At 39.2% G+C, this 10,976-nt stretch overlaps 1 non-coding gene across 1 annotated transcript; it reads left to right on the top strand.

Moving 5' to 3' along the window:
- The first annotated feature begins 10,349 nt into the window (after positions 1–10,349).
- Positions 10,350–10,457, top strand: LOC112704544 (small nucleolar RNA R71). Its single transcript, XR_003155164.1, has one exon. It is a non-coding gene; the product is annotated as a small nucleolar RNA R71 (small nucleolar RNA).
- The last annotated feature ends 519 nt before the right edge of the window (positions 10,458–10,976 follow it).

Genomic DNA, 10,976 nt, shown 5'->3' with positions numbered 1-10,976 from the left:
TTGCATAAAGAGGTTAAAGGTCTAAAATAGGATCTAGCCAAGTTTTTTCTAAGTTCTGAAAATTTAAATAAATTATTAGCTAGTCAAAGACCTCTTTATGAAAGAGCAGGTTTTGATTATTGTAAAAAATTAGAAACTATTTTCAAAAGTTCACATTGAAAATGTGGCTTCTACTTCTAAATATACAAGATTTCAAAACACAAATCTCCTTAAAAAATAGCAACCGAAAAAAATCTATCACATATGCAACAAAAAGGGTCATTTTCCTATTCGGTGTTTCATCCATAAAAGGGAAATCGATGGAAAATTCTACAAAATAGTTGGCAAACATAATACTATTGGTTAGAGGAGATGGTTTAACATTAAATGATCTAAAAAGATTTGGATACCTAATGTCACTTAAGAGCTTTGTGCAGTTTTGCCTAGCATCCAAGAAGAAAGATGACATGTGGTACTTGGATAGTGGATGCTCTAGGCATATGACCAGAAAGTCTACCTTCTTCATCAAGCTTGACAAATACGATGGAGGCTTTGTGACTTTCGGTGATAATGGTAAAGGTAAAATTATGGCCATAGGTAAAGTAGATAAAAGTTTCTCCTCTTTCATTAATGATGTATTCCTTGTCGATGGATTGAAACACAATCTTCTAAGCATTAGCCAATTATGTGACTTAGGTTATTTGGTTATTTTCAGGAAATTGGTATGCTTGGTTGTGTGTAAAAAATCCGGTAAAACTTTATTTAAAGCTAAAAGATGCAATAATGTGTATGAACTTACTCTAGAGGAACTAAAAGAACAAAATGTAGCATGTTTCACCTCTATGGAATATGAAAAATGGCTATGGCATAAGAACTTAGGACATGCAAGCATGTTCCAAATTTCTAAACTTGTAAAGAAAAATTTGGTTAGAGGTCTTCCCAACATAAAATTTGACAAAGACATTGGTATGCGAAATTGTAATTCACACTTTTCACAACTCCCATAGCTGACCAGCAAGTGCACTGGGTCGTCCAAGTAATACCTTACGTGAGTAAGGGTCGATCCCAAGGAGATTGTCGGCTTGAAGCAAGCTATAGTCATCTTGTAAATCTCAGTTAGACAGATTCAAATGGTTATGAGGTTTGATAATAAAAAGGAAAAATAAAACATAAAATAAAATAAAGTTACTTATGTAGTTCCTTGGTGGGAATTTCAGATAAGCGTTTGGAGATGCGTTGTTGCCTCTGAACCTCTACTTTCCTATTGTCCTCATTTAATAATGCATACTCCCTTCCATGGCAAGCTATATGTTGGTGGATCACCGTTGTCAATGGCTACCATCTGTCCTCTTAGTGAAAACATGTCCTCTACGGTTTCCCGCATGGCTAATTAGCTGTCGGTTCTTGATCGTGTCGGAATAGTATACATTTATTCTTTTGCACACTGTCACTGTGCCCAACAGTCACGAGTTTGAAGCTCGTTACAGTCATCCCATCCTAGATCCTACTCGGAATACCACAGACAAGGTTTAGACTTTCTGGATCTCAAGAATGCTGCCAATTGATTCTAGCTTATACCACAAAGGTTCTAACGTCACGGATTCGAATGCTCTGTTGTCAGGAGAGGTGATTCAGATCTGTGGGTCAGAGACCAAAGAGAGTATACTCTAGCTGTCGTCCAATGACTATGTTGAACATCATATAGACCGCTTTGTGGTTGTCAGGCACGCGGATCTTGGCTAAGCGAGTAACGAAGATTGGGTGATTGTCACAGGTCACCCCTTCATTCTGACTTAACTGAATTAAGTACAGGAGTATATCTTGGAGGAGAAGTTGGCATGAATTGAATAGAAAAACAATAATACTTGCATTGATACTCGAGGAACAGCAGAGCTCCTCACCTTAATCTGTGAGGTGTAGAAACTCCACCATTGGAAAATACATAAGAACAAGGTCTAGGCATGGCCGAATGGCCAGCCTCCCAAATGGCATAATACAATCGAAATAGGGTTCAAAGACCTGATCTAAGGATCGAAGAATGGTCCAAAGATGTGAATACAATAGTAAAAAGTGCTATTTATACTAAACTAGTAAACTAGGTTTACAGAAAATAAGTAGATAGTGCAGAAATCCACTTCCGGGGCCCACTAGGTATGTGTTTCGGCTGAGCATTGAAGCTTTCACGTGCATAGGCTCTTCTTGGAGTTTAAACGCCAGTTTTGGTGCCAGTTTGGGCGTTTAACTCCAGCTTTGGTGCCAGTTTTGGAGTTTTACGCTAGAAAAGGGTCTCTGGTGGGCGTTTGGACGCCAGTTTAGGCCATCAAATCTCGGGCAAAGTATAGACTATTATACATTTCTGGAAAGCCCAAGATGTCTAATTTCCAAATCAATTGAGAGCGCGCCAATTGAGCTTCTGTAACTCCAGAAAAGCCACTTCGAGTGCAGGGAGGTCAGAATCCAACAGCATATGCAGTCCTTTCTCAGCTTCTGAATCAGATTTTTCCTCAGGTCCCTCAATTTCAGCCAGAAAATACCTGAAATCACAGAAAAATACACAAACTCATAGTAAAGTCCAGAAATGTGATTTTTGCATAAAAACTACTAAAAATATACTAAAAAGTAACTAAAACATACTAAAAACTACCTAAAAACAATGCCAAAAAGCGTATAAATTATCCGCTCATCACAATACCAAACTTAAATTGTTGCTTGTCCCCAAGCAACTGAAAACAATTTAGGATAAAAAGAAGAGAATATACAATAAATTCCAAAATATCAATGAAGCTTAGTTCCAATTAGATGAGCGGGACTAGTAGCTTTTTGCTTCTGAACAGTTTTGGCATCTCACTTTATCCTTTGAAGTTTAGAATGATTGGCATCTATAGGAACTCAGAATTCAGATAGTGTTATTGATTCTCCTATTTCAGTATGTTGATTCTTGAACACAGCTACTTTATGAGTCTTGGCCGTGACCCTAAGCATCTTGTTTTCCAGTATTACCACCAGGTACATAAATGCCACAGACACATAACTGGGTGAACCTTTTCAGATTGTGACTCAGCTTTGCTAGAGTTCCCAGTTAGAGGTGTCCAGAGTTCTTAAACACACTCTTTTGATTTGGATCACGACTTTAACCACTCAGTCCTAAGCTTTTCACTTGGACCTTCATGACACAAGCACATGGTTAGGGATAGCTTGATTTAGCCGCATAGGCCAAGATTTTATTCCTTTGGGCCCTCCTATCCATTAATGCTCAAAGCCTTGGATCCTCTTTACCCTTGTCTTTTGGTTTAAAGGGCTATTGGCTTTTTCTGCTTGCCTTTTCTTTTTCTTTCTTTATTTCTTTATTTTTCGCCATTTTTTTGCAAGCTTTTTCCTTTTCACTGCTTTTTCTTGATTCAAGAATCAATTTTGTGATTTTTCAGATTATCAATAATATTTCTCTTTGTTCATCATTCTTTCAAGAGCCAACAATTTTAACATTCATAAACTTCACTATAAAAAATATGCACTAGTCAAGCATTCATTTAGAAAACAAAAAAGTGTTACCACCACATCAACACAATTAAACTAATTTTAAGATAGAATTTGAAATTCATGTACTTCTTGTTCTTTTGAAATTAGAAATATTTTTCATTTAAGAAAGGTGAAAGATTTATGGGACATTCATAGCTTCAAGACATAGACACTAGACACTAATGATCATGTAATAAAGACACAAACAGAGACAAACATAAAGCATAGGAAACCGAAAAACAAAAAGATAAGAGCAAGGAAATTAAAGAACGGGTCCACTGGTGCACGAAATTGTGATAATCAACAATGGCGCCAATAGACTTGGTGCTCTCAAACGTGAATCACACTTTGTCACAATTCCGCACAACTAACCAGCAAGTGCACTGGGTCATCCAAGTAATACCTTACGTGAGTAAGGGTCGATCCCACAGAGATTGTTGGTATGAAGCAAGCTATGATTATCTTGTAAATCTCAGTTAGGCGGATTCAAATGGTTATAATGGTTTTCAAAAATATAAAGATAAATAAAGCATAAAATAAAGATAGAGATACTTATGTAATTCATTGGTGAGAATTTCAGATAAGTGTATGGAGATACTTATCCCTTCTGATTCTCTGCTTTCCTACTGCTTTCATCCAATCCTTCATACTCCTTTCCATGGCAAGCTGTATGTAGGGCATCACCGTTGTCAATGGCTACTTCCCATCCTCTCAGTGAAAATGGTCTAAATGCTTGTTATAGCACGGCTAATCATCTGTCGATTCTCGATCATGTCGGAATAGAATCTAGTGATTCTTTTGCGTCTGTTACTACACCCAACACTCGCGAGTTTGAAACTCGTCACAGTCATTCAATCCCTGAATCCTACTCGGAATACCACAAACAAGGTTTAGACTTTCCGGATTCTCAAGAATGCTGCCAATGGATTCTAGCTTATACCACAAAGACTCTGATCTCACAGAATGGAAGGCTCGATTGTCAGGGGAGGGCAACCATGCATCGTGCATCAGGAATCCAAGAGATACACACTCTAGCTCTCGCTTGTAGAACGAAGGTGGTTGTCAGGCACGCAGTCATAAGGATGGAGGATGATGAGTGTCACAGATCATCACATCCATCAGGTTGAAGTACGAATGGTATCTTAGAACAAGAATAAGCTGAATTGAATAGAAAATAGTAGTAATTGCATTAATACTCGAGGTACAACAGAGCTCCACACCTTAATCTATGGTATGTAGAAACTCCACCGTTGAAAATACATAAGTGATGGTCCAGGCATGGCCGAGAGGCCAGCCTCCAAAATGTGATCAATAGTCTCCTCAGATGAACAACTGATTAAAACTGAGACCAAAGATGTCTAATACAATAGTAAAATGTCCTATTTATACTAGACTAGTTATTAGGGTTTACAGAAATAAGTCTAAATGCAGAAATCAACTTCCGGGGCCCACATTGGTGTATGCTTGGGCTGAGCTTGAGCTTTACACGTGCAGAGGCTTCTCTTTGAGATAAATGCCAAGTTGTAACGTGTTTCTGGCGTTTTACTCCAGAATGCAGCATAAAACTGGCATTGAACGCCAGTTTCCGTTGTCTAAACTCAAACAAAGTATAGAATATCATATACTGCTGGAAAGCTCTGGATGTCTACTTTCCAACGCCATTAAGAGCACGCCATTTGGAGTTTTGTAGCTCCATAAAATCTATTTTGAGTGCAGGGAGGTCAGAATCTAACACCATCAGCAGTCCTTTGTCAGCCTCCTATCAGATTTTTGCTCAGGTCCCTCAATTTCAGCCAGAAAATACCTGAAATCACAGAAAAATACACAAACTCATAGTAAAGTCCATAAATGTAAATTTTTCATAAAAACTAATAAAAACATCCCTAAAAGTAGCTAGATCCTACTAAAAACTACCTAAAAATAATGCCAAAAAGCGTATAAATTATCAGCTCATCACAACACCAAACTTAAATTGTTGCTTGTCCCCAAGCAACTAAAAATCAAATAGGATAAAAAGAAGATAATATACTATAAATCTCAAAATATCAATGAAGCTTAGTTCTAATTTAGATGAGCGGGACTTGTAACTTTTTGCTTTTGAACAGTTTTGGCATCTCACTTTATCCTTTGAAGTTTAGAATGATTGGCATCCATAGGAACTTAGAGTTCAGATAGTGTTATTGATTCTCCTAGTTAAGTATGTTAATTCTTGAACACAGCTACTTTTATGAGTCTTGGCCATGGCCCTAAGCATTTTGTTTTCCAGTATTACCACCGGATACATAAATGCCACAAACACATGACTGGGTGAACCTTTTCAGATTGTGACTCAGCTTTGCTAAAGTCCCCAGTTAGAGGTGTCCAGAGCTCTTAAGCACACTCTTTTTGCTTTGGATCACGACTTTAACCACTCAGTCTCAAGCTTTTCACTTGGACCTGCATGCTACAAGCACATGGTTAGGGACAGCTTGATTTAGCCGCTTAGGCCTGGATTTTATTTCCTTGGGCCCTCCTATCCATTGATGCTCAAAGCCTTGGATCATTTTTACCCTTTTCTTTTGGTTTTAAGGGCTATTGGCTTTTTCTGCTTGCTTTTTCTTTTTCTTCTATATATATATATTTTTTTTTCGCAAGCTTTTTTTTTCTTCACTGCTTTTTCTTGCTTCAAGAATCAATTTTATGATTTTTCAGATCATCAATAACATTTCTCTTATTCATCATTCTTTCAAGAGCCAACAATTTTAACATTCATAAACAACAAGATCAAAAATATGCACTGTTCAAGCATTCATTCAGAAAACAAAAAGTATTGTCACCACATCAATATAATTAAACTAATGAGGATGAATTTGAAACTCATGTACTTCTTGTTCTTTTGTATTAAAAACATTTTTCATTTAAGAAAGGTGAAGGATTCATGGAATTATTCATAGCTTCAAGACATAGTTACTAGACACTAATGATCATGTAATAAAGACACAAACATAGACAAACATGAAGCTTAAAAAACAAAAAAACAGAGAAATAAGGACAAGGAAGTTAAGGAATGAATCCACCTTAGTGATGGTGTTACCTTCTCCTTGAAGGACCAATGATGTTCTTGAGCTCCTCTATGTCTTTTCCTTGCCTTTGTTGCTCCTCCCTCATAGCTCTTTGGTCTTCTCTAATCTCATTGAGAATGATGGAGTATTCTTGGTGTTCCACCCTTAATTGGTTCATGTCATGACTCAATCCTTCTAGAGAAGTGTTGAGTTGTTCCCAATAGTTGTTTGGAGGAAAATGCATCCCTTGAGGCATCTCAGGGATTTCTTGATAATGAGCTTCCTCATGCGTCTCTTGAGATCTATGGATGGCCTCTCTTGTTTGCTCCATCCTCTTCTTAGTGATGGGCTTGTTCTCTTCAATGAAGATGTCTCCTTCTATGACAACTCCAGCTGAGTAGCATAGATGGCAAATGAGATGAGAAAAAGCTAGCCTTGCCAAGGTGGAGGGTTTTTTGGCTACTTTGTAGAGTTCTAGAGAGATGACTTCATGAACTTCTACTTCCTCTCCACTCATGATGCTATGGATCATGATGGCCCGATCCACAGTAACTTCGGATCGGTTGCTAGTGGGGATGATGGAGCGTTGGATTAACTCCAACCATCCTCTTGCCACAGGCTTAAGGTCCAGTCTTCTCAATTGAACCGGCTTGCCTTTTGAGTCTCTTTTCCATTGAGCTCCTTCCACACATATGTCCATGAGGACTTGGTCCAACCTTTGATCAAAATTGACCCTTCTAGTGTAGGGGCGTGTGTCTTCTTGCATTATAGGCAAGTTGAATGCCAACCTTACATTTTTCGGAGTGAAATCTAAGCATTTTCCCCAAACCATTGTAAGATAATTCTTTGGATTCAGGTTCATACTTTGATCATGGTTCCTAGTGATCCATGCATTGGCATAGAACTCTTGAACCATTAAGATTCTGACTTGTTGAATGGGGTTGGTAAGAACTTCCCAACCTCTTCTTTGGATCTCATGTCGGATATCTAGATACTCATTTTTCTTGAGCATGAAAGGGACCTCAGGGATCACCTTCTTCTTGACCACAACTTCATAGAAGTGGTCTTGATGGGCTTTTGAGATGAATCTCTCCATCTCCCATGACTCAGAGATGGAAGCTTTTGTCTTTCCTTTCCTCTTTCTAGAGGTTTCTCCTGCCTTAGGTGCCATCAATGGTTATGGAAAAATAAAAAACTATGCTTTTACCACACCAAACTTAGAATATTGCTCGTCCTCGAGCAAGAGAAGAAAGAATAGAAGAAGAAGAAGAAGATATGGAAGAAATAGAGAGATGTGTGGGTTTCGGCCAAGGGGGAGAAGAGAGGGTTATGTTGTGTGAAAATAAAGAAGGATGGAGGGTTTTATATAGTGGAGGGAGAGGGAATGGGGTTCGATCATTTAGGGTGGGTTTGGGAGGGAAATAGATTTTGAATTTGAAGGTAGGTGGGGTTTATGGGGAAGAGTGGATGGATGTGAGTGGTGAAGAGGTGATGGGGAAGAGAGATTGAGGTGATTGGTGAAGGGTGTTTTGGGGAAGAGTGTTATTGGATTGTGTGAAGAAGAGAGAGGGTGAGTTGAGGTAGGTGGGGATCCTGTGGGGTCCACAGATCCTGAGGTGTCAGGGATTTATCATCCTTGCACCAATCAGGCGTGTAAAACTCCCTCTGCATGCAATCCTAGCATTTAACACCAGACTGAAGCTTGTTTCTGGCATTAAACACCCAAATGTAGCATGTTTCTGGAGTTTAACGCCAGCCTGATGCTTGTTGCTGGCGTTAAATGCCAGCTTTCCTCAGGGTGCAATCCTGGCATTTAAACGCCAGACTGCTGCTTGTTTCTGGCATTCAACGCCAGATTCTTGCTCTGTTCTGGTGTTGAATGCCAGCCAGATGCTCCTTACTGGCATTTAAACGCCAGTAAGCTTTTCCTCCAGGGTGTGCTTTTTCTTCTGCTATTTTTGATTCTATTTTTAATTTTTGCAATTGTTTTCTGACTCCACATGATCATAAACCTAATAAAACATAAAAGAACAAGAGAAATATAGATAAATAAAAATTGGGTTGCCTCCCAATAAGCGCTTCTTTAATGTCAATAACTTGACAGTGAGCTCTCATGGAGCTTCACAGATCATCAGAGCATTGTTGGGACCTCCCAACACCAACCTTAGAGTTAAAATGTGGGGGTTCAACACTAAACTTAGATTTTGGTTGTGGCCTCCCAACACCAAACTTAGAGTTTGACTGTGGGGGCTTTGTTTGACTCTGTATTGAGAGAAGTTTTTTATGCTTCCTCTCCATGTTTACAGAAGGATAACCTTGAGCTTTAAACACAAGGTAGTCCCCATTCAATTGAAGGACTAGTTCACCTCTGTCAACATCAATCACAGCTCATGCTGTGGCTAGGAAGGGTCTTCCAAGGATGGTGTATTCATCCTCCTCCTTCCCAGTGTCTAGGATTATGAAATCAGCAGGGATGTAAAGGCCTTTAACCTTCACTAACACGTCCTCTACCAATCCATAAGCTTGTTTTATTGACTTGTCTGCCATCTCTAATGAGATTCTTGCAGCTTGTACCTCAAAGATCCCCAGCTTCTCCATTACAGAGAGTGGCATAAGATTTATTCCTGACCCCAGGTCACACAGAGCCTTCTCAAAGGTCATGGTGCCTATGGTACAGGGTATTAAGAATTTACGAGGATCTTATTTCTTTTGAGGTATAGTTTGCTGAACCCATGTATCTAGTTCACTAATGAGCAAGGGAGGTTCACCTTTCCAAGTCTTATTACCAAACAACTTGGGATTCAGCTTCATGATGGCTCCTAGATATTGAGCAACTTGCTCTTCAGTTACATCTTCATCCTCTTCAGAGGAAGAATAGTTCTCAGAGCTCATGAATGGCAAAAGGAGGTTCAATGGAATCTCTATGGTCTCTAGGTAAGCCTCAGATTCCTTAGGTTCCTCAGTTTGGAACTCCTTTTTGTTCAGAGGACGTCCCAGGAGGTCTTCCTCACTGGGATTCACGTCCTTCTCCTCCTTTGTGCATTCAGCCATATTGATTATATCAATGACCTTGCACTCTCTTTTTGGATTCTCTTCTGTATTGCTTGGGAGAGTACTAGGAGGAGTTTTAGTGATTTTTTTACTCAGCTGGCCCACTTGTGCCTCCAAATTTCTAATGGAGGATCTTGTTTCACTCATAAAACTTAAAGTGGCCTTAGACAGATCAGAGACTATGTTTGCTAAGCTAGAGGGGCTCTGCTCAAAATTCTCTGTCTGTTACTAAGAAGATGATGGAAAAGGCTTGCTATTGCTAAGCCTGTTTCTTCCACCATTATTAAAGCCTTGTTCAGGCTTTTGTTGATCCTTCCATGAGAAATTTGGATGATTTCTCCATGCGAAATTATAGGTGTTTCCATAAGGTTCACCCATGTAATTTACCTCTGCCATTGCAGGGTTCTCAGGATCATAAGCTTCTTCTTCAGAAGATGCCTCTTTAGTACTGTTGGATGCATTTTGCCATCCATTCAGACTTTGAGAAATCATGTTGACTTGCTGAGTCAATATTTTATTCTGAGCCAATATGGCATTTAGAGCATCAATTTCAAGAACTCCCTTCCTCTGAGGCGTCCCATTACTCACAGGATTCCTCTCAGAATTGTACATGAATTGGTTGTTTGCAACCATTTCAATAAGTTCTTGAGCTTCTGCAGGCGTTTTCTTTAGGTGAATGGATCCACCTACAGAATGGTCCAGTGACATCTTATAGAACTCAGATAGACCATAATAGAATATATCCAAAATGGTTCACTCTGAAAGCATGTCAGAAGGACACCTTTTGGTCATCTGCTTGTATCTTTCCCAAGCTTCATAGAGGGATTCACCATCTTTTTGTTTGAAGCTCTGAATATCCACTCTAAGCTTGCTCAGCTTTTGAGGAGGAAAGAACTTAGCCAAGAAGGCCGTGACCAGCTTATCCCAAGAGTCCAGGCTATCTTTAGGTTGTGAGTCCAACCATGTTCTAGATCTGTCTCTTACAGCAAAAGGGAAAAGCATGAGCATGTAGACTTCAGGATCTACTCCATTAGTCTTAACAGTCTCATAGATCTGCAAGAACAAAGTTAAAAACTGATAGGGATCTTCTGATGGAAGTCCATGAAACTTGCAATTCTGTTACATTAGAGCAACTAGTTGAGGCTTCAGCTCAAAATTGTTTACTCCAATGGCAGGGATTGAGATGCTTCTTCCATAAAAGTTGGAAGTAGGTGTAGTATAATCACCAAGCATTCTCCTTGCGTTATTGTTGTTGCTATTATTTTTGGCTGCCATCTCCTCTTATTTTTCAAAAATTTCTGTCAAGTCCTCTCCAGAGGGTTGTTCTTTAGCTTCCCTTAGCTTCCTCCTTAGGGTCCTTTCAGGTTTAGGATTTGCTTCAACAAGAAT

The sequence above is a fragment of the Arachis hypogaea genome, chromosome 7 (genome assembly GCF_003086295.3).
Source record: "Arachis hypogaea cultivar Tifrunner chromosome 7, arahy.Tifrunner.gnm2.J5K5, whole genome shotgun sequence".
Lineage (NCBI taxonomy): Eukaryota > Viridiplantae > Streptophyta > Magnoliopsida > Fabales > Fabaceae > Arachis > Arachis hypogaea.
The sequence above is the reverse complement of the archived record's forward strand: the minus strand, read 5'-3'. Positions and strand labels throughout refer to the sequence as shown.